Source organism: Sinohyriopsis cumingii, chromosome 15 (genome assembly GCF_028554795.1).
Source record: "Sinohyriopsis cumingii isolate HCF-2022 chromosome 15, ASM2855479v2, whole genome shotgun sequence".
In the NCBI taxonomy this organism is placed as follows: domain Eukaryota; kingdom Metazoa; phylum Mollusca; class Bivalvia; order Unionida; family Unionidae; genus Sinohyriopsis; species Sinohyriopsis cumingii.
In genome coordinates this window covers 130547539-130572171 of record NC_142975.1, presented here as the reverse complement: position 1 = coordinate 130572171, position 24633 = coordinate 130547539, and the positions used below count along the sequence as shown (strand labels likewise).

At 41.3% G+C, this 24633-nt stretch overlaps 1 protein-coding gene across 1 annotated transcript in view; it reads right to left on the bottom strand.

The window, feature by feature from the left end:
- The window catches only part of LOC149782779 (uncharacterized), a 63025-nt gene that overhangs the window by 37956 nt on the left and 436 nt on the right, over positions 1-24633 (bottom strand). The window lies entirely within an intron of this gene.

Below are 24633 nucleotides of genomic sequence, written 5' to 3'. Positions count from 1 at the left end.
TGGGATTCTTTGCTCACTGCACTCAAGCGACAATGTCAACCCAAAGAAGACGATCGCTTGAGACTTTCCATACAACACGACGGTTTGAAATCCCCTGTTTGGATCGAATTTAGCACCCCTGCATAATTGACCGCTTCCAAAGTCATGGACAAGATTCAACACGTACAACAATCTAATGACCAGTTTGACATCACCGATGGAAAAGCCACACTGGACATGACCCACGTCTCTCCTCCTCAAGGGACTGGACGCAAAAAGATGTTATTGGTGGACGAGCTTCGCAGCACCAAAACAAGTCTCGTCCAAATTCACAACCCTCATGACCAGATGTGTTTAGCCCGAGCCGTCGTGGTGGGACGAACCTATGCCAACAAGAACGACAAGGTAGAATGGAAATGAACCTGGAAAACTATTCAACAATCCGACCGAGCCAAACAACGAAATGAAGCAGAACTCCTGTTACAACAAGCCGGACTGTCCAAAGACACACCCTGTGGCATTCCTGAGATGCAAAAATTGCAAGATGCCCTAGCTCCACGCTACACCTTGAAAGTGCACCCTCAAGAAATGCGCGGGCCTCTGTTGTTTCGAGGCCAAGAATTTAAGGACGGAAAATACATTCATGTCTATTATAACGATGGCCATTTCGATACCATTACCAGTATCACTGGATTCCTAGGATACGGTTATTATTGTGAGAAATGTGATTATGGTTATAACAATCGAGAGCAACACAAGCATTGTGGATCGAAATGCCCAGGATATTTGGCCTCTACACCCTGTCTGAGCGAAGAACCAGTGCCTTGTTCAACTTGTCTGCGCACGTTTGTTAGCCCTACCTGTTACCAACAACATTTGAAAACACAAGGTTCACAGAAGAAATGTGCTTGTCAACTCCTGAGATTGTGCCCTACCTGCGGACAAGGCATATGTACCAATACTGCCAAGGCACACGTATGTCGAGGAAAGAAAAAATGTCACATTTGTCACCACATCGTGGACTTGGAACACGAATGTTACGTGCAAAAATACCAACCCCCGCCAGAGAAAGAGGACGGTCACAAGAAGAAAGGCAATTTCATCTTTTTCGATTTCGAATGTATGCAAGAGACCGGCATTCACATTCCTAATTTCTGCGTGGCTCATCGAGCGTGCGAGAAGTGCATTCAAGAACCTATCTTCAGTCATTGCCCTCACTGCAGCAAGATTCCTGGAGGGCATGAAAAAATCTTTCGGGGACCGAACACGTTAGCCGATTTTGCCCAATGGGTTTTAGACCCCATCGACAAGACGTGGAGCCAAGAGGACATCGAACGTTATGGAGATTGTCATCGTCATGCCACGGTGATGGCTCACAATTTCTCCGGATACGATGGACAGTTTCTTCTCAGATACTATACGGAACATGGCACCGAGCGTCCTAAAGTGACTTTGAACGGAGCCAAAATCATTTTCATACAAGTGGGACAAGTGCAGTTTAAAGATTCGATGAGTTACTTGGCCATGCCTTTGAGTCGAATGCCTAAAACGTTTGGAATGACAGAAATGGCTAAAGGGTACATTCCACATTTTTTTCAATACGGAAGCCAATCAACACACCGTTCTACCCCATTTGCCTGAGGCTCACTATTACGACCCCGACAACATGCGTACCGAACAACGAGAAGCTTTCTACGCTTGGTACCAGGCTCACGCCTCGGACCCTTTCGACTTTCAGGAAGAAATGCTAAAGTATTGTCGTTCCGACGTGGACATTTTACGGCGTTGCTGTGGAAAATTTCGAGAACTGTTCATGGAACACGGAGGGGTCGATCCTTTGAAAGAAGCTTGCACCATTGCCAAAGCATGTTCCTTAGTGTATCGACAACGATTCATGCCTGAAAACACCGTGGCTGTCATCAGCCCTCAAACGACCCACTTTGTCAAACGTCAATACTCGGTCAAAGCCCTACGTTGGTTACATTACTTGTGCGACAAGGAAGACAAGTGGATTCAGCATGCCCGCAACGGAGGAGGCGAAAAGACCATCGGAACGTATTCGGTCGATGGCTGGGACTTAGAAAACCCCAAGATCGTGTACGAGTTTAACGGTTGCTTATTTCACGGATGTCCTGTTTGTTACCCTGACCGTGGCACTAAAAATCAGTTTTTGCAACGAACCATGGAAGACTTGTACCAGGACACTTGTCAGCGACGCCTAAAGTTAGAACAGCAAGGATACCAAGTGGTGGAAATGTGGGAACACGAGTACGATCACCGTATGAAAACCGATCCCGAGTTTAAACGCCTCGTGGAAAGTTACCAGTTCATGGACCCGCTGAACCCGAGGGATAGTTTGTACGGAGGAAGGACCAATGCCACCTGTTTGCTGTACCACGCCGACGAAGAGAAAGGAGAAGAAATCAAATACTTGGACGTGTGTTCGCTGTATCCCTACGTGTGCAAATATTGTCGCTTTCCTGTAGGGCACCCACAATTCTTAACGGAACACATCGACCTGAAAAACATTCGACAATACGAAGGCTTGATCAAGTGTAAAGTTTTGCCTCCCACGAACCTATACCATCCCGTCTTACCTCACCATTGTCAAGGCAAACTGATGTTTCCATTGTGCCGTACTTGTGCCGAAACGTGCAACCAAGACCAGCCTTGTCATCACAGCCAGGAAGAACGGGCCTTGACGGGAACCTGGGTCAGCTTAGAATTGTTCAAAGCTTTGGACATGGGATACCAACTGTTAGAAGTGTACGAAATTTGTCACTTTCCCAAGACACAACAATACCACAAGGGTGATCCCAGTCAGAAAGGCATTTTCGCCGACTATGTGGATGCCTTTTTGAAACTGAAGCAAGAAGCCAGCAGCTATCCTTCCTGGTGTCACACTCCCGAAGACCAAATACAATTCAAAGAGAAATATTACGAACAAGAAGGCATCACTTTAGACCACATCGAGAAAAACGAAGGCAGGCGGTCGTTTGCCAAAGTGATGTTAAATTGCTTGTGGGGTAAAATGGCACAACGACCGTGTTTACCCAAGACGGAATATTTGACAGAACCTTCCCGCTACTTCCAGATGATTCACGACAAAACCAAATACATGAAACACGTGGACGTCGTTCGCGAGGATTTGATCTTGGTCAATTACGAAGAAGATCTGGACTTTGTACAAGACGACCCTTTTGGAAATGTCATCATTGCGGCTTACGTGACAGCCCATGCTCGCTTAAAATTGTACGAAGCTTTAGAACTGTTAGGGGAACGCGTCCTGTACTTTGACACGGACAGTTGCATTTACATCCATCATCCGATTCAACATCACCCTGACATCGAAGGAGACCGTTTAGGAGCCTGGACAGACGAGCATCCCGACGACAAGATTCTAAGTTTCGTCAGTGGCGGTCCCAAAAATTACGGCTACGAATACCGGGACCCACAAGGAGAAGTGCACACGACGTGCAAAGTGAAAGGACTGACTCTGAATTATCGTACGACTCAAGTGGTGAACTTTGGGGTATTGAAAGAAGCCTTGCAATCGGGAGAGGATGCAAACTTTAAAGTGACCACTTACCAACCGAACAAAATTGTACGTTTACCCACTCACCACGTCGTCAGTCGGCCGTTGGAAAAAGTCTATCAAATCGTGTACCAGAAGCGAGTGCGACTTCCCAATCATTTCACCTTACCTTATGGACACGTCGGTATTGGTCTGTATATAAAAAAGGAACCCTAGGCAAGATCGATAGTTCATTGTGACTACCAAGACCGAGCGAACAAGATGAATACTTTCAGAGAAACACAAAACAAGTTGTTTAGAAAGGCACAATTCAAGTGTGGGGCTTCGGAAGTGGAATGCGATTGTGAGCCTTGTGATGGATACGATGCTGTACCTTGTGACCTGAGCGATGGCGTAAAGCATCATGGGAACTTTAGTGTCACTACCTCTATCATGGAAAGTGATGCTGTGCGTGTCAAACCTGAGGGATGCGAAAGGGATGCCGCTCGTCCTCTTGGACATTTTACTGGGTTTCGTTTTAAAGGGGAATGTTCACCTTCACGTTTACCCCCCTACGGATGTCATCCAGCCTTGAGCAAACTCCTGTTCCTGTCACCCAACCCTTATCGAAACGAACCTGTGAAAGACGAATATTCGTTTCCTGTGCGTTTGTCGGAATACTGCGACTTTGAAAATCGTCTTCAATCGTTCAAAGGAAAATGGCTTAAGTATCTGGGAGGACCGACCCCCGAAGAATTAGCCAGAGCCGGATTTTTCTACTTGGGCGAAGGAGATAAAGTCAAGTGCTTCAGTTGCGGTGTGTCACTTCACCACTGGGAACAGCAAGATTCGGCCTACGTAGAACATGCTCGATGGTCACCGAATTGTCATTACTTACCCTTAGTGGGACCGAGACATTGAAGTAACTTACCATGTCGTTGACGAAGAAGAAACCAGATTGGTTAGGAGTCAAATGTTGGACATCACCGAGACCAGTATTTAAACTTCATTTCAAAAACGATATTGAATCATTACCTAAAGAACTACAAGAGAAGATTTACAAAGAAGTTTGGCAGGGGTTTGCCAGAGTGAAATCTCAATGGGTCACTGTAGAACTTTTGTGTCGAGAAATTCACAAGAGGAAAGTGAAAAAAGTCAACCAGTGTGTTAGATTTCTTTGGGTCAAGGGTGCATTCATCCTATTATATCGCTTTAGACCGTTTACATCAAAAGAGTTCAGTGACATTCTTGGACGTTACCCTGAATGGCAGTGGTCAGAAATTACTCACTATGTGGATTACTTTTGCTCTCTATGAGAAGATTGTGAATTGTACGGACTGACTTATTTATGGATACTTTGTTAGAGAACATTCGTGCTTTGCCTGTGGAGTTGAGAGAACGCATTTACCGAGAACTGATCAAAATACAAGTGAAACGCAAACTCAAAGTGATTCATCCGTTTTTAAATTATGCTATGTTCCAAAGTACAAGAAGACTGATTATGAGTGGATATTACATTAGGCACAAAGTTAAACGAGGCTATTGGCCACCACCCAACGATTCCAAAAACAGTGTATATACTTATGGATACTTTACAAGAGAACATTTTGGGCTTGCCTGAGGAGTTGAGAGAAAGGATTTACCGAGAGCTGGTGAAAATACAAGTGAAACGTAAAGAACAATTGCATCCGTTATGTCACCAGATCTTTAACCACTGGTATCTGAATGGTATAAGAGGACTGATTCGTCAGAAATTTTTTCAGTGGTCAGACCTTGTTGAACACTTTCAGTTAATGGATGATGATGGACCAGACGTTCGTAATTTTGGTTACTTCGAGATTCACTTACTGCAACGTATTGAGGAAGACGAGTTAAAGGATTACCAACATTTGTTACATGGAATCTGCTTAGAAAAAGACGAAACATCTAGACAAACTCTGACGTTTCAATTACGGTATGTAACATTTAAATTCCCTACTGGAGAACGAACGTGTTTGGTTAGAAATTACATTTATTGCTTCCGAAACAAAGACACTATAAAATCAAGTTGCCATGCCACGGATTATGTCACATATCATTCAACAGATTCCGTGGAAGGAACTCAATGACCATATTCAAACCGTGGATCATTACCATCGATTATTACAAGAACTGTATCCATTCAATTTGGGACGACAATTGGTGTGTGTCTTAGTGACTTGTTTTCTGGGATTTCGTTTACCAGCCGATTCTTTGTGGACTCTTTACGATCAGTACTTACCATACCCCCATGGCCTTAAATGGTCACGAAAAACTCCTTTTGCTCAAAGCCTTGCGGTTTCATCTGGATACTTCTCGACCTCAACGGGAAAAAAAGATTCGTCAACTTTTAGCGACCCAAGACGTGTATGACGATGTGTGTGTAGCTTGTGACTTACATCCCCATTGGACAGATGTCCGTGCCTGGAAAGAATGGGGTTTTGAGGCTTGGACCGAAGAAGTGGCCCAGTATGCACGAGAGTTGTTCAAGGAAAAAAAGTTACTTTTCAACCCGTGTTAGTGACGGTGCCAGAAGAACCCGTCACCCAGGACAGGACTGTCGTGGACAGACCTGAAAGACCCTTTCGGGAGGACACTTGTGTGACCTTACCCCTTACTATAGAACTGGTTAGAACATTACCCAAAACATGTTGTACAGACACTTGTTTTTATTCCGCGTTCATGGTTATCATGTGCCTTTTATCCTTGTACTTAAGCCTTTGGCTTTTATGTATTTTTGTCTTTCGTATTCATGTTTGAAAAAAACATTCAATTAAAGTGTTCTGAAAAAAGTATATAAACTCTTGTCTTGTTTGTTTTCGTGTCACAAGTGACATTTCTGACACAATGGCTACCTCTGCTGTCTCTGCTCCCTCTTCCTTTACTGTCAAAGTCATCGACGAACACTTAGATCGTGCCAGTTGGGAGGCTTTGTATCTTCGCCATCCCTTTAACATGCTCATTGCTGGACCTAGCGGTTCAGGCAAAACCGAATTCGTCAAACGTTTGATCGAACATAAACATCATTTGATCGATCGACCACCTCAGCGGATCGTGTGGTGTTACAAAGAGTGGCAATCGGCGTACAACCTCTTGCGGGAAAGTCAAGGCGATTCCATCGTGTTTGTGGAAGGCATTCCTAAAGAAGACGACGGCATCGTCTCTGACTCCCGTCAAACCCATTTGGTCATTTTCGACGACATGTTAGGAGAAGACGAAGAAGAAATTAAACTGTGGTTCACGCGCAAAGGGCATCACCGTAATGCCAGTGTCGTTTACATCACCCAAAATTTGTTTCAACAAAGTAAAGCCCATCGCACCATCAGTCTCAATGCGCATTACGTGGTCTTGTTTAAAAGCCCTCGAGATAAATTGCAAGTGCAAGTCTTATCCAAACAGTTAGGAACGCCTTGGCTGACTCAGGCCTACGACGATGCCACTCAAACGCCACACGCCAATTTACTCGTCGATTTGAAACCTACCACCTCCGAGGAATTGCGATGTCGTACCCACTTGTTTCACCATTGGTGCCAAGACGGAGGGCCTGTCCTGTACACGTCTCCGTCCTCGACTTCATTTCACTCCCCATCAAAAAATCTATAAAAACCTCAGACCCTTTTCGTCTGTCTCACACACAGTGTGAACATGTCGTCCCTTCAGTCGCATCTTCCCGTTATTGATTCGTGCCTTGTATGGCATCAGTCGAGAAAAAAATCCACAAACACGAGCTCGTGTCTTAGAAGCTAGTCTCAAAGAAGTCTTACGATGGTTCACGGTGACGGCACGTCAAATACTCCAAGGAATCATTCAGATTCCTCATCAAACCAAACGCTTTTTCGATCGAAACAAAGTCGCTTTGGTCCAACTGGCCGATCCCCGCATCGACACTCAAACCAAAAAACAAATCATTTTGAAACCTGGAGGTAGCGGTACTCTAGGAGGCGTCATCATTCGCTCACTCTTAAGATGGGATCCTAATGCCCCCAAAGTTATCCCCAAGAAAAAAGTCCAACGAAGCCCCAAGAAGAAAAAGACCAAGTCCCCAAGGAGAACTTCTCCAGTGGCGGGACCCTCCTCTGACCAGACACCACCCCGGAAAAAGAAAAGAAGCCCCCAGAAAAAGAAACAGAGAAAAAGTCCCCAGAAAAAGAAAAGTCCACAGAAGAAAACTAGTCGTAAGAGAGGCACTTCGGCCAGGACGCAACCTTACACTCGCAAACCACGACCTGCCAAGTCGGCGACTGTGTCTCCGGCAGCCTCACGTTTATCCACTTCTCCGTTGATGACACCAGGAACTGAAGAGTACTTGGAGACGTTGATCACACCAAGAACTTCTCCGTTGATGACCCCAAAAAGAACTTCCCCAGTGGCAGGACCCTCCAATTTAGTGGCAGTGGCTGCTGCTCACAAAGTACCTTCTCCCAAAATCAAAGTCCATGAAAGATCGGGCATGTTACAAAGTTTACTGGATTTGTCCAAGCAAGAACTGGCTCGATTTAGTCCGTTGCGTACCCCTGCACGACGTGTCATGCCTGTCCTCAAACTGATACGACGTAAAGACAATCAGTGGCGACGCGTTCCAGTATAAAAAAGGTGTGTGACCAAGTCGGGGGTATCAGTGTTTTTTGGTACTCCTGAAGACTCAAAGATGTCACCCTCCAGAAAACCCCAAGGAAAGAAAAGGAAAGGACTACCACCACGTTTAGTCAAACATGGGGACATGTTATCTGTCCTGTCCCAAGCTTCTTCACCTCTACGAAAAAAACTCATTCAATCAGCCTCCAAAGAGGTCATCGATACCGTGTGCGAATGTTGTTTGAACGTTTTGAAAGGCACGATCCCTTTGTCCAAACACCAGAAACAATGCTTAAGCAAACATCGTCACGTTCTTCGCCAAATGGTTCGAAACAAAATTCCCATTCGTCAAAAGAAGATGTTAGTCCAACGTGGAGGCATTTTGCCTCTCTTGTCAGGCCCCATACTGAAAGGAGTCTTGGGAACCATGTTGGGAGGACTGGTGGGAGCAAGATAAAAAGGCCCTCGGAAGTCCCAAGATCTCAGAATCGACCCCTGACAACCCCTTGGAAGGACGAAAACTAGCTTTAGTGCCTTACAAACGATGGATGGAATACCATCGGTGGCAAGAACAATGCACCCCGCATTTACCTCCCAATCCCAATTTGAGCGAGATGTCCCAGTTACAACACGAATTACAGTCTTTGATGGATCGCCAAGATTTGTCCGAAACAGAAAAATCGCAAAAGTACGGTCAACTCTTGCAACGACTGCAACTCTTTCACCAGAAAGCTTTAGACGAAACAGCTCTACCCACTTTGAAAGATTCTAAGACCTTGATGAAAAGTCCAGCACCATCATTATTACCACCACCACCACCACTACTACCATCCCCAGGGGTCACCAGAGATGCTACCCCACGAAGACCTGAGGAAGAAGAGATGCGAGAAGTGTTTCAAACACCGTCAGCAGCTCCCATTTCGAGTAAGATTGCAGCATCCTTGTTGACACCGTCCCCCACACCCCAACGAGAAGAAATGAAAGCTTGGGTTAAAAAGATGATGTCCACTCCTCCTTCGACAGAAGTGAAAAAGAAGGAAGGGAAACCAGAAGTGAAAAAAGAAAAGAAGACCAAAGCCATTCCATTGCCACCTCCACCACCACCACTACCTTCGACTTCTACTCCCGTAGCCCATCGGACACGTAAATCCGTTTCCAAACCACCCTTTCGTCCCACCCAAAGTAGCATCACCGAACAGTGGGTAACTTATTAACACACAAACCAACACAAAAAAATGGAAAAAGTCTTAGCCAGCATTTACTACGATCCCTCGCATCCTGCAGGTTACGCAGGAGTTCAAAAATTGTATCGTGCTGCCAAAACTCGACTGAAAAGTCTCCGTTTACCTCAAGTGCAACGATGGTTACAAGAACAAGCTACCTACACTTTACACAAGCCCATTCGACGCAAGTTTGCCAGAAGTCGCACCCGAGTGGAAGGCATCGATCATCAATGGCAAGCCGATTTAGCCGATGTCTCTCATTTAGCCAGCTACAATCGTGGCTACAAATATTTGTTCTGTGTCATCGACGTCTTTTCCAAATTTGCCTGGGTCGTGCCCTTGACTTCCAAATCCAGCAGCGAGTTAATGCGAGCCCTGCAACGGGTGCTGAAACAAAGCGGTCGTCACCCTCTTCGATGGCAAACGGACAAGGCACCGAAATTCTGAACCAAGCTTTCCAAAAAGAATTAAAGAAACGTGACATTCATTTTTTTACCACCGAGAATCCCGAAACCAAAGCCAGCATCGTGGAACGTTTTCAACGCACTTTGAAAGAACGCATGTGGAAATATTTTACGCATCACCACACTCTGAAGTACATCGACATCTTACCTCACCTGGTGCAAGCGTACAACCAATCTTACCATCGAAGCATCGGACGTGCCCCGCAAGACGTGACTCCCGACAACGAAGTGTTGGTGTTTGAGCGTCTGTTTGGTACGTCCCCGACGAGGGCTGTCCCCAAGAAAAGTGGAGAGTTGGTCGTAGGAGATTGGGTGCGCATTGGCAAAACCAAACGCACTTTCGACAAAGGTTACTTACCTAACTGGACGACCGAATTGTTTCGCGTCACTGGATGAGTGCATTGCCGTCATCGTGCCGTCTATAAATTGGAAGACATGAACGGAGAAGTGCTCAAAGGAACGTTTTATTTGCCCGAGTTAGAACGTGTCACCAAAAAAGAAGACGACGTGTACGACATCGAAAGCATTCTCGAACGCAGAACCCGTAAAGTGGGCAAACGACGTGTCAAAGAAGTCAAAGTACGTTGGAAAGGATATCCACCCAGTTTTGATTCTTGGATCGACGCTTCGCAAGTCATCGACTATAAAAAGAAGAAGTGACCATCATGCCCTTTCACACAGACGCAGCTACTACGTCGACCACTCCTCCTTCACCTAGTTCTTCTGTGCAAGAGTTACAAAAACAACCCTTGTGGGTGTGGTGTGGAGAACGTGTGCCTAAAACGCAAATCGTCTTTTTCTGCCAAATCTTCGTGGTGTATTGTGTCATCGGGGCAGCCATTGCCAATTTGAGTTTGCAACAAGGAGACAAACAATTGTGGACCATTTTATTGAGTAGTTGCATCGGTTACCTGCTTCCCAATCCCTCCCTGAAAATCTCCTCGAACGGGAACCACGGGAACCTTGTGTCCAGTGCCAGTGCCAGTCACCAGTCCAACCACAACCAGAACCCCATTTTTGGTGGAGACACGCCTCTGACGTCCAGTAATAACCCCTCGGACAGCCACAGAACTCTGGAATTATGAGTCACGAAAACCAATTTTACTTAACCTTACCCAGTGACAGTTCCATGGAGGTGTTTCCCCACAACACGTTGTGCTGTTACACGGCCAAATTACCTCAGGCCATCCCCTTAGATTACGAAGCCCATTGGGAAGTGGCTTTAGTGGAAATGATTCACCCGACCCAAGTCCTCAATGTCCTTCCCAATCAAAATAAATTTGATGTGGAAGTTTATGACGAGCAATTGCAACAGTGGATGGATACCCATAGCAAATATGACAAGAAAACCCGTTTACAAAATCAAAAGTACACCACCTATCACTTGTTCATTCCCCCAGGCTATTATTTTAGTGGTCAACATTTGGTCAGCCCAATAGCCACCAGGTTTAATGGCGTGTTTCTGAAAGCTTTGGAAAGTGTCAATAAAGGTATCGTCACCCTGGAGTACCACAAAACAGCTCGTCGCTTCCTGATAAAATTTCCTGAGGGGCGTAAAATGTCTTTCTTATTTTGTCCTGAATTGTTTGACATGTTGGGCGGAGACATGGAGCTGAGGAAGAAAGTAGAACAAAAACCCGAATTACCAATCATTGCCGACAACGAGACTTTTGCCAAGTATTTTCGTACCCCGGTAGAACTGAACCAAGGACTGAATTTGATGTTTGTGTACTCCGATGTGTTGCAGTACAACGTGGTGGGACACACTTCCGTACCGTTACTGCGTGTCATTCCTTTCAAAGTGGATTCTGCCACGAACGCTGACGAGGAAGGTGGAAACACTTACCACGTTCACCGCGAATTTGTCCATCCTCACTATTTGCCTGTCAGCAAGTCGTATTTGGACACGGTCAACATTACTATAAAAGGAGATTTGGGACAAAATATTCCAATCATCAAAGCAAAGTCACTGTGAAACTCCATTTTCGAAAACGGTTCTCTCACGACTCGTAAGTAAGTCATGTATCCAGTGTACCGAGGGGTTGCACGACAGCGAGGACACGGTTTAGGAGACATGTTAAAATCGGCCTTTCGTTCGGTGGCCCCGGTGTTGAAACCGATGGTGACACGCCGATTGCACGCCTTGAAAGATGCGGCACTGACGCAAGGCAAAGAATTTCTCCAAAATGTCATCATCGACAAACAAAACCCTAAAGAAGCCTTCATGAGGGCAGGTAAAAATGTCTTGCTGCAAACGGGCAAAGACATTTTGGGCCGACGAGACACACCTATAAATGCCCTGCACGCTACCGAGTCAGGCATTCAGCAAGGACAAGGCAGAAAGAGACGACGCAGAAAACACCCTTTCACCAGACTTCAAGCGAGAAAGGCTAAGAAAAGAAGAACCGTTCGAGACTTAGACGTTTTCGATTATTGAGACACAGAAAAAAAAAGTGATGCACCGAGAGTCTTGCGCTTGTTCCAAGACGGAACTGGATATGTTTGCCATGCCCCCCACCATGATGACCATGCAAGAATCCCAGTGGGTGGAATTTCACCCGGTCTCCTCATTGACCGATTCCGCTCCCATCGAGTTTGAAATCAAAGGATAGCCCGAAGATTACATCGATCTGAATAGCAGTTACCTGTACTTGAAAGTGAAAGTGATCGAACCACCCAACACTAACCTAGACAATTATGATGCAGTAGCTCCCGTCAATAATTTCATGCATTCCTTGTTCAGCGAAGTGGACTTGTACTTGAATAACAAACTAGTCAGCAGCAGCATGGATACTTACCCTTACCGAGCCTACCTGGAAAATCTCTTGACGTACGGAAAAGAAGCCAAGAACACTCATCTGGATGCTTGCTTGGTATGGAAACCTGACCAAGCGACTAGGTTCAACACCGTTACAATTAGTGGGGAAACTCAAAATTTATCGGGATTTGTAGAACGACGAAAGAAAATTGCTGGAAGTCGTAGTTTAGAACTGATGGATCGCTTGCATTTGGACATATGGTTACAAGAAAAGTATTTGCTGAACGGGGTGGATGTCCGCCTGAGACTGAATCGCAGCAGTGCCGCTTTCCATTTGATGTCTGGTGTTGGTGATGATATCCCTTCTTACAAAACCGTCATTCAAGAAGCCAGACTTTACGTGCGTCGTGTGGAAGTGTTGCCTAAAGTGGGAAACGACATCAGTCAGACGTTGAGCAGAACGACCGCCAAGTACCCGATCCGGCGCGTAGAAGTGAAAACCTTCACCATTCCTGCTGGACAGCGATCCATGATCGAAGATCATCTGTTCCAAGTACAGTTACCCAAGCGTTTGATTGTTGGTATCGTCAAGAATACAGCCTTCAACGGAGCCTACAACGAAAATCCTTTTGAGTTTCAACATTACAATGTGTCCAAGATCGAAGTCAGTCGCGACGGCAAGACCTTGTGTACCCGACCTTTCGAGCCTAACTTTGCCCAGAAGAATTACTTGAGATCGTACTTGTCCTTGTACGAAGCCACGGGCCAGTTCTGAACCAACACCAGTCACGGCATTACGTACGACGATTATGCAGGAGGCTACACTTTGTGGGCTTTCGATTTCACTCCTTACCAAGGCAGCGACGAGGGACATTTCCACCCTATAAAATCTGGCCAAATTCGTGTGGAAATTCAGTTTGCAGAAGCTTTACGCGCAGATAACACAGTGAACGTCATCCTGTATGCTGAATTCGATAATACCATAGAAATCAACAGTTTGAGAGAAGTCATTCTAGATTACTAGAAACCATGGAAGACTGTTATCCCTCTTTACCTAGTGGAGAAACTTTGGACATGAAATGTGAGGAGACCATAGAAAAAGAAGAAGAAGTGATCATGATGAAGTCAAGATGGCCAGAACAAGAAGCCCATTTAGTCTCCTGTTTGCCAAACACTTGGTGGAAAAAATGACGGAATTGATCAAGAAAAATTGTTATGGATGTCAAAACGATCATCCCAGTCAAATTCAACACGATAAATGTCTGATGCTGAGTCAAGAAGAAAAATTGGACGAGTATCTGGATGAAGCTTGGAGTCTCATCTCGAACAAAGACGTGTTGCATCAGTGGTATAAAGACTTGCGTGAACATTCTTGTCCACCATTAACCACTCAAGAGATCCATCGTATCGAAGCTCTCCTGAATCAGAGTGAGGAAACAGAACGAATAACCGTTTATTCGTCAGACATTTTCAAGCAAAAAGTCAGAATCGAATTGACGACTTATTATTACCTGTGAAGAAGAAAAAAAACACAAAACAATGGATACCTGGGAACTTTATTACCTTTTGAACCACAGTTCGTATACGGCTTCTTGGAATCCTGTCGTCTGTGCTAAAGATGAACTCCCTCATCGCAAACCTCAAGACCATCAAGCTTACGTGATCAACACGGACGACAGTCATCTCCCAGGAACCCACTGGGTAGCCGTTTACTTTCCTCAAGAAGGATGTGTGGAATATTTCGATTCCTATGGATTGCCCCCTTTGGAAGACGATATCATTGACTTTATGAGAAGAAATGCTCAAACCACCCGATTCAATAATGTGAAATTACAAGGCACAGATTCCTTGGTGTGTGGACAGTACTGTGTGTATTTTCTGCATCATCGCAGCCTGGGCTATTCCTTAGAACATTTAGTGACTCATTTTGATCCTCGTTCTTCTGCTAGAAACGATGTGAAAGTAGATCGATGGTTCTGTGACCATTATGCTTATCTTTTGTCTCAAGCTAGGAAACGTAGTGTCCATCACTGGCCTAATGATTTCCAACAGTGGAAATCACAATTTCATTCACAACGTTGTCAGCCCTGTTTAAAGTAGACTGTATTTGAAGAAAAAAATGTTTGATGTTATCATGTTGGATTATTGTTAAAAAATGTTACAGTTGTTGTTGGTTAGTGTTAAGTGATTTTTGAATAAAAAATGTTGTGTTTTGGAAAAAAATGCCTTTGTCTTTTGTTTAGCTATAAGAATGTTGGATTGATGCTCTTTCATTTCTTACTATCCCTCTCATGACACTCACTGAACGTTGCGGCTCGAAAACCGTGTGGGGATGTTTTCCTTCACGTCCGCGCTTTGACTTTAAGAACCGGGGTTGTTTCCAGACTAACCATCCATTGTCGACTCATCCTCCTAAGAAGATGTGCTCCAAACTAGCTAAGCTCAACGAAGCCTACGTGAATTTGCATAGGGTCAGACACAGTCTGATACCGAAGCCAGAAGAAATAGAGAACGTGAGAATGCTAAAAGTCACTGAAGACCTGATAGAAGAGCTCTTCAGAGAAGAAGTGAACAGGGAGAAAGAAGAATGGACAGAGAAGTACAGACTTCAGAAACAGCAGCAACAGCAACAACAACAACAACAGCAGCAGCAGCAGCAACCTGAACTTGACTGAGACTTTGTCGATTGCCGTATCGACACCAAAGAGTTCTTCTTCTCTTTCCGAAGAAGCAGACCTATTGCCAGAAAGTCTATAATCAGAGGACATCGCATTCTTAGAAACTAAAAAAGAATGCCATAGCAAACAAAAAAAAACAGCCCTTTTCAGGGCTACCCCAATACTCTAGAAAAGAAATAACCATCGATTTGCCAATGTGTGTAGGTAGAGTAGTGTGAATATAAACACTAACTCTTTATTGATAGTGAGAGTGTATGTGTTTGTGTGTTTGTAAGAGTTTACGTAAGTTTGTGTGAATAGTAGATTAAAATAATGTCTTTTTTTGGTGTTTGAGGTGTATATTTGGGGTTAGATTGGATTGCTTTGGGTATGTAAATAGTCTATTGAAGTGATTAATAAAAAATTTTAAAATAGTGATGGGTAGCATAAAAAAGTGAGTGAGTGTTTCTTTTAGGTCCGCGCGTTGTTGGGTCATGATCTAGGTAAGATCAATTTTATGTTTTTTAGGGGGATGTTTTCCTTCACGTCCGCGCTTTCAGTATAAATTGAAACTAGCTGGACAGTTTAGCTACCCTTGTTGATTGTTCAACACTAGAAAAATGAGCAGCAGACTGACTAAATTGATGGAACTTCAGATGCATCTAGAGTATGCCAGATGCCTCCTGAATGAGCTGGCTTCAGAGGCCCTTGTGGAAGAAGCCAGGATAGAACAAGAGGAAGAAGAAAGAAAACTGAAAGAAGAGGAAGAAAAAAAGAGAGGGATAAGGTCTCACGTGTTCATGATAGAGAAATGTGAGGTGAAGCCCTGGGTGATGGAACCTCCACAGGCAATGACTGCACCACAGTTACAACCACAACAAGAGGTAAGGAGACCAATTGTTCATCCTCGAATGAGGAATAGAAGACAAAGTAGACAAAGGGAAGAAGAAGTGTTCACTATTCCGCAAACGGAGGAGTGGGATAGTGAAGCCACTCACCCCCCGTCAGCTCTTCCAACAACTTCAGTCAATTGGACCAATGATTGGAGTAGGCGTTGTGACTGTGGTGCCAGACCCAGAAGGTGCCACCATTAACGAGGGCCTCTGAAGTTAAAAACAAACAGCCCTTTTCAGGGCTACCCCAATACTCTAGAAAAGAAATAACGATCCATTTGCCAGTGTGTGTAGGTAGAGTAGTGTGAATATAAACACTAACTCTTTTATTGATAGTGGAAGTGTATGTGTTTGTGTGATTGTGTTTGTGTTTGAAACTGTTCACGTAAGTTTGTGTGAATAGTAGTTTCTTTATTGTTTCTTAGCGTATGTGGAGAGTATAGTTTTGGTTTTATTATATGAAATGAGAAAGTAGGGGATGTTTTCCTTCACGTCCGCGCGTTGTTTGGTCATGATCTAGGTAAGATCAATTTTTTATGTCTTAGGGGGATGTTTTCCATCACGTCCGCGCTTTTCGTATAAGAACCCACAGTATTCGTCGTTCAAACCATTCTGCAAAGAATAAAAAAGAAGATGGCTTCGAACCACATTAACAAAATGGAAAAATTGCAAAACGTCCTGGACAATTTAGGAATGTTTGAGCAAATGTTGGTTAACCTAAACGAGGATCACTACTCTTATAGTCCCCATCGAGTGAAGATGGAGATAAACAATTTACGAAAAATGAAGGTAATCATCAGTGATCTGTTGAAAGAAATAAAGGAGGAGAAGGAGGATGAAGAGGAAAGGATAAGGATGAGAGCATGGAATGAAAAAATTGAAAAAGAAGAAGAAAATGAGAAGAGGAAGAAAGAAGAGGAGGAGGAAGAGAAGAAAGAAGAGGAGGAGAAAAAAAAGAAGAAAAAGAGTGTAGGTGAGAAAATAAGAAGTTGGTGGAGGAAAAGAAGAAATTAGAAGCAGAAGAAGAAGAAGAAGAAAAACCAAAGGCCCTTTTCAGGGCCAGCCATATTTCTCGAAAAGAGAATGACTTTTCAATTGCCTACCCTTTTTTTAAATTTAAATTTAAATTTAAATTTAAAAATTTTTAAAAAAAAAAAAATCCCATATTCAATTCCCCTTGACGCTAGACAGTCCCACGATTTATTCCCATGTTCAATTCCCCTTGACGCTAGACAGTCCCACGATTTATTCCCATGTTAAATTCCCCTTGACGCTAGATTGTCCCACGATTTTTCTCCATGTTAATTTTCCATTGATGCTAGATTGTCCCAAGGGGGTCTGTAATGCTAATTCCCATTGATGCTAGGGTATCCCTATTCACTACTGCGGCACGTGTGAATGAAATGTAATGGAAAGGTCAGGAAAAATCTTGAATTAATAACTGACTGATACCTGAAATGTGGTAGGCATTACTATTGCTGTCGCATTAATTACACAAGCATATTTTGTCTGCTTATTGACAGACACTAACCATAATGCATCCAATAGGATTGTTTAAAATTTGTTTCTCCAACCCAATCACGTACCCACCCATACACTCTTCCTAGTAGTGCAGAAAGAAGAACATTGCACATTATCTCGATATCATGTTTCTTATTCGCATTGGCATGTCCTTATTTAAACATGCAATTTCAAGTTAAGTATTTACTGATCAACTGATACTGACATACCAAGACCGCCTTGAGTTGTGAAGTACCTGTACTGTATTACGGTATACTGATTTTATAATTAAGAGAGTGGTGTTTGCTCCTTTAATTGCCGCTTATAAATTTTGTCAAAAAGCTTCCATTCGAAATAAATTCTACATTTTGGGGCAATTCAAATCAGATGTTCTTTCCTTGAAACTTGCTCATTTTCTGTATTTAATTCCATCGAGAAATATTTTTGCAGTAGTACAGATCTGGTTTTATATGAAAAGCATGTAAGACACTGCTTGTGATTCTAATTTTTAATGAAAATATCTTTATGAAGAGAGAATATTTCATTACCCTATCATTATAGTACATATGAAAACCTTGTCAATCGATCGATGGAGAGAGAGAGAGAGAGAGAGAGAGAGAGAATAAACAATTGTATGGTAGGTGATAATGTTAATTAAAGCAGAATAATAATTTAGATCAGCTGTAAATACATTAAATTATTTTAAATACTTCTTGTGGGCTTCGTTTCGCTTCGTTTCTATTTCACACTAATTCTAAGCTCCGGTGCGTGAACAGCTGAGCATTCAGTGTTCACGAAGTTAACCATGAGTTTATAGTGTTCTAATTTTGTTTTATTTTTAATTTTATAAATATATTTTATATTGATTAATCAAAGCGAATAAAAATAGAGGCTCAAAATAGAAAACAATCAACTTATCAATTTGCAAACGTGATTGTGAATAGCGACTAAGGCGCAAAACTTCAATTTGTAGCGGACACACTGGGCAGGGATGTAAGGAGTTCATTCACTCCGTCAATACACAGTTGCATATGTATACATAGTTGCATATAAACATTCGCTCCGTCAATACACAGTTGCATATATATATATATATATATATATATATATATATATATATATATATATCTTCGATAGCATATTGTATATATTTTTAGAATTTGTTGACCTCAGATGAAACACATAATATTCAGCACACCAAATGTAGTGAATAACATCAAGTCATCTAATAACGCCGTCAATACATCCTATGTAGGGAACCATACTATACAAGCCCTGTCCAGTACCCCCATATAATCTCCTTCACACTGTGTATAATGACTAATACGCCTTAATATGTTATCCGCACGACGTTTGTAGAGCTGAATGCCCTACAGTTGCTATCCAAGAAACCGTGTGTAGTAAACATTACACAACACTTACTATCCAACGCTCCATGTGTAGTGTCCCAAAAAGCATATTCTACCATTAACAGGCCATGTGTAGTGACCAATCCTTACTCATGCACTACCAATCATCAGACACTATTCCATCAATATGTCATGTGTAAGAATCAACACACAGACATCTACTATTCAACACCCTTCGTTATACCGTCAACACGCCTTATCTACACATCAAATTAATGATGGCAGTTTGAGTAACCGACTCATAATAACAATAAAACGAACACAGCTAATTCTAAAACTATTGCATAATCTACTAGAGGCGATTAATATTGGAAAGAAAATAAGACCGATTGAACTAAACTAAAGGTAATACTAAAATTCTGAAGCTTTCAAGGATTTTAGCAGAGATTAAAATATCCGGAAAAAAATAAAATAGGGTAAATACTAAAATAATAATAACACTTCTATGGCAGTATGGAAATTGAGAACGATATTTTAAAAAAAATTCTTGCCAAATAAATATAAGCTGTAACTATAAACTTACAAATTGTGGAAAAAATTAAAAGTGAAACATTTACTCAATTGCATCTTTTGAGAAACATAAACAAGGGACACATGTTACCGAGCTTAACAAAGATTGAGAAGTATCCAGACCGATTAAAACAAAATTTACGACTTGTAAAAATAAAGGTTAATATTTTAATATATTTTTTAAAGTTGTGATAGTTGTGGATGATATGTATGAAAGAAATAAAATCTCAATGATTATAGTGACAAACGCCTCACAGTGACCAATGGAATGGGTAGAATAACCAACACGAAGTCATCTATTATTCAACATTCTAGAGGTACTATCACACATACTATCGGACAAGTCATTATTTTTTGCAGCATCTTATATTGTTACAGATATCTGTATTATATCTGTATTAATTTATAACATAGTTTTCTTTAAGTCGCAAGTTGAATGACATTTAATTTTTTTTATTCTTTACTTTTGTGGCGGGCAGGTAAAAAATTGAATATATGTATGTACTTTCCCTAAAGGTTGATTTCTGAGGTTACCTTACAGATACTTTATTTAAACTTCCTTTGACAAAAAGAAGACATTTTTGCAATGCAAACGCGGCGTCTGGAGGGCGGTATGTCAGAGGGCGGTGGTGGATAGAGGGATGGATGTAGCGGCCCATTGCAATGTTAAAAGAAAGATCAATAGACTGGTAGATGTTTGTAAATATCGTGCCTTTGGGGACCCTTCTAATCCAAGCCTCAAACCATTACAATTTCACTTCATTAATTGTCGTTAATTATCACATCACAAGTTATTGTTCTTCTCGCTTATGAAATAAACATCGTGACAAGGGAAGGAATAATTTAAATGCGCACTTGATCTGCGCACTTTACCTATGATTCAACCCGAGAAATAGAACACGCTTATCAACATCCGATATAAAGATCTGTAAAATGCAACTTCTGTAAAAAAAATCTTTGCGATGATTTGCATATGTTCCATGTGTCTCGAATGTCCGACTTGCTTGATATTAGCTATGCTGCTGTAAGGCACTTTTACATTATTTCATTTAGGAAATATCATTTACAGGATAATTATTTAGACCACAGTGAACACAGCTAAGATGTGAATCAGGGACCCATTTCACTTAAGTGCGTAAGCTGTGCATAACGTACGTCTTGCGTGAGTTACGCAAACGACCTTACTTAAGCAGATGCACACACTTATGTATAGAAAGTGCACGTAATGATACAGATATCGCCTCCACCATTCTCTCTCTCTCTCTCTCTCTCACACACACACACACACACACACACACACACACAGAGGATGGGACTGAATGCCAACTTTCATAAGGCCTACAGACCTTGATATTTCCCTGAGTCAACCCTTTTAAAATAGTACCTTACTTTCCTTTCCAATTTATCAATATGTGGATCTGCACATATGTACGAAATGTAATCGAAAGGCCGGCAAGAATCTTGAATTAGCAAATGAGTGACCCATGAAATGTGGTAGGAATTAGTCTTGCTATCGCATTTATAACGCAGGTATATTTTACCTCCTTATTCATAGACACTGTCCCTAATTCATTAGAAAGGATGATTTTAAATTAGTATTTCTCTACCCTCCCCTCACATGCTTCAGCACCACCAAGCCACCCATGCTTCGAAGTCGCTTTACAATAAGAGCATACGACGACAGCGCGTATTTTATATATTATGTTTCATATAAGAATATCGCCTTGGCATATCCTTGCTTGCATAAACATACAGTTTTAAATTCCATCCTTACTGATCAATAAATATTGAAATACGAAGAGGACTTGAAATGTATAGTGCCCATATTTTATAGCAGCACACTTTTCTTGTATTTACGGTTCTGGGGGAACTTATTTGCTACTTACTTATACGTGTCGTTATGCTATCAATAACGTCTTTCGTTCAAATTAAATAATAAATTTTCTTGAGCAATTCAAATCGATTGTATTCTTCCCTTAAGCTTATCTATAATCTGTACTGAATAGTACATATAGTTCTAAAAAGCGGGATAGATTTGTGTTTATAGAGAATGAGAACGTACATTTTGTGATAACCGTATTTAGATATTACCTCTATGAAAGACTTGTACTTGATTACCGGGTAGTATTATTACTTTAGGTCTTAAAATATGTAACAAAAAGGAAGTGAAACTAGCCATTTAAGTAAAATTATTCCATTTCCCTTGAATATAAAACTCAAGCTCAAAAGACGCTTACAATATTATGAATTAAATCAAAAAAAGACCTAAATGTTTTTTCCCAGGTCCAAAACTATAGAATGTTCCGAATGAATTCCAGAGTCTTGACTGTCCTGCTGTACCAGTAGTCTTGAAAGTCCTAATGTGCCATAAGAATGCAATCCTGCATGTATTTGATTGAGTTCTCAATAATTCCAAAATAATGTGCTAATCTAAATGTCAATGTGCAATTTAGTAATATGAATGAATAATTGGAATAGTTTATTCTCAAATGATATCTTAAAACAACCGAAAATTATGATAATATATTTCCCAAAGACTGATATGAAACAGGAATGAATAATTTGTTTACCAAACTTACATTTATACATATTTAACACGACCAATATGTGAGTCATTTCTAATTGAACAATCCATCAAATTATAAACGAGTTAATGTCGTGAACACTAATTTTAGCAAACATTTTCGTTCCAAGTTAGAATCCTATCAAATGTCAGACCCAATACAGATATGCATAAGAGTAATCATAGTAAACATGTAAACATTGTCTATAGTCTAAAAACAAATGATCATGATTATGTCAAATGTGGTGGCTTATTACCTTTTAAATGATGATTATCGATGTCTAAGGGACGACCGAGCTCGGTGTTATATCCTGGATCAAACAAATATTTAAATATGAAATTAATGCATAGGATAAATGGATATCAGAACAAAACGTGCCCCCATATACACCATATAACAATTTACTTAGATAAACAACGCAAATTGTAGAAGACTGATTGTAGGACACACCCCTACTAGTAAATACTAGAAACTAAATTAATTCCAAGTTCAGAAGTGCAATTAGCAGTTCCGTTTACATAGATACGGTACATTTCATCAAAATTCGAGTGACCGTTTCGAATTTATCCAATCAGACTTCCAGTTTATATAACCGCCATTATTAATACATTCCCCTCCAGATTTTAGAATTTTTGCTTCCATTAATAAATGTACAATCACAACCAGAACTTAACCGCTTCACCAATTTCACCTGACACAGTTATCAAACGGAACCTCACTAAGAATAAACCAAGTCCCTAGTAGATGTATTAAAGTACCGGCGTCCTCAAACATGTCATATATTTAATTTAGAGCAAAATCACATATATCAATTTTATATTGATGTAGTTACAATGACATGAGAAAAATTCATACTGTTGCATAAAAATGGTATAGACCTTTTTCCTCTCTCTCTCTCTCCATCTCTTTCTCTTCTCTCTCTTCCTACTGATGTATCACAATGTTAAATCTGTAGAACTAACTCAAGAAGGTAAAACTCACAAATTCGTAAATGACTTATCCATGAAAAAAGGCAAGTGTTAGTATTGCAATCACATTTATTATAAACACCTATGATGGTTTCAAATTCGCCTTAATAAAAACTATTTCTTCCCATGCCTCATCCAAATTATATCACAGATAATTCATAAGAGGTATAACGGTTAGGTTTCTTTAAGGCATGTGTGAAAATCACTTTAAAATATAATATATTCAATAAATTATACTTGTTTTACCTTCTTTTCAGTATCTGTTTTCGTTATCTAACATTTACGTAAGATCGTGTAAGTTAACTATACCATTCATTTCAATCTCACCTCGAAATGCATTTTGACTAATGTAGGACTAGTGTCACTTCCAGGGCGTCACACTTGCGACCAAGATGAAGTTGATGTATGGTTCCTTGTTGCACAGGCAACATGATAGATCAAAGACAATGCAACCAAAGGAGAGATGGAGACCAATTATGGAGCGTAAGTAGTAATTCGGGATAAAATGGATTCAAAGGGATATTAAACTTATGTTGTATGTTTGTACTAAGTGCGGTTGGTGGCGGTATTGGGTAAAACGGGAATTTAGCACTGACGTTATAAAGTTCATCTACTATCCAACACCGCTCAACGCATTCTCTCTCTCTGTCTCTGTCTCTCAGTCTCTCTCTCTCTGTCTCTCTCTCTCATGGAATGAACTGCTGTGTGACAGATGTAAACGGGAGGATATATATATATATATATATATATATATATATATATATATATATATATATATATATATATATCAATAATAACAACGCTAATAATAATGATAATAAAATCAGATCTTAGTAGAAGAACTAGAAAGCTTATGTTCATCTCCCACGCGCTGTACCCAAAGGCTGATGTAGCTCCAAGGAGGATTGCAGGAAAAAGCTTTATAAATGAGAAAATGTCGGCTGAGGCTGGAAAATGAAGTGCAAGGAAATACATCCTGGAGAGTAAACAGGAATTCAATGGTTTGATGTTCGGAAGGGGGAATTTATTAAACAATATGAAGTAAAAACATGTAGTAGCAAAGCAGACGCTGGAAAGAGTACAATGATCGTAGAACAAGGGAATGTATGAACAGTTTATCACGGCAAATAATAGCATGATGGTGCGGGCACTTGAAAATGGCTACAGATGGGAGGATTAAAGAGAGAAACGGAAAACCGCGAATGACAGTTGAAGATCAAACATTCCAAGTCTTCAATGCGACGGTGAATATGCAAAATCAGTATTTCTAACCTTTATGCAGTATGCGTAAGGTTAATCACCTAATGAATGTGTGAAGCATGTTAAAATCCTCTGTGACTTTAAAACTTAGACCACAAGATATGGCCAGACATTATAATGACACGTAAATTGCAACCTCGCTTGAATGATCAGCACAGTAGATCCAGAGACTTACATCTGGAACACAAAGAAACAAGATAAAGTACGTAGAAGATTGATTTGGACAGAAAACATTGACTTTTCTCGAAGAAAGGTACGGATATTGTACTGATTCTAGTTATAGTATATCAAGTAATACCCCTAATCATGTTAACATTCTGACAGAATTAGAGTAAGACTAT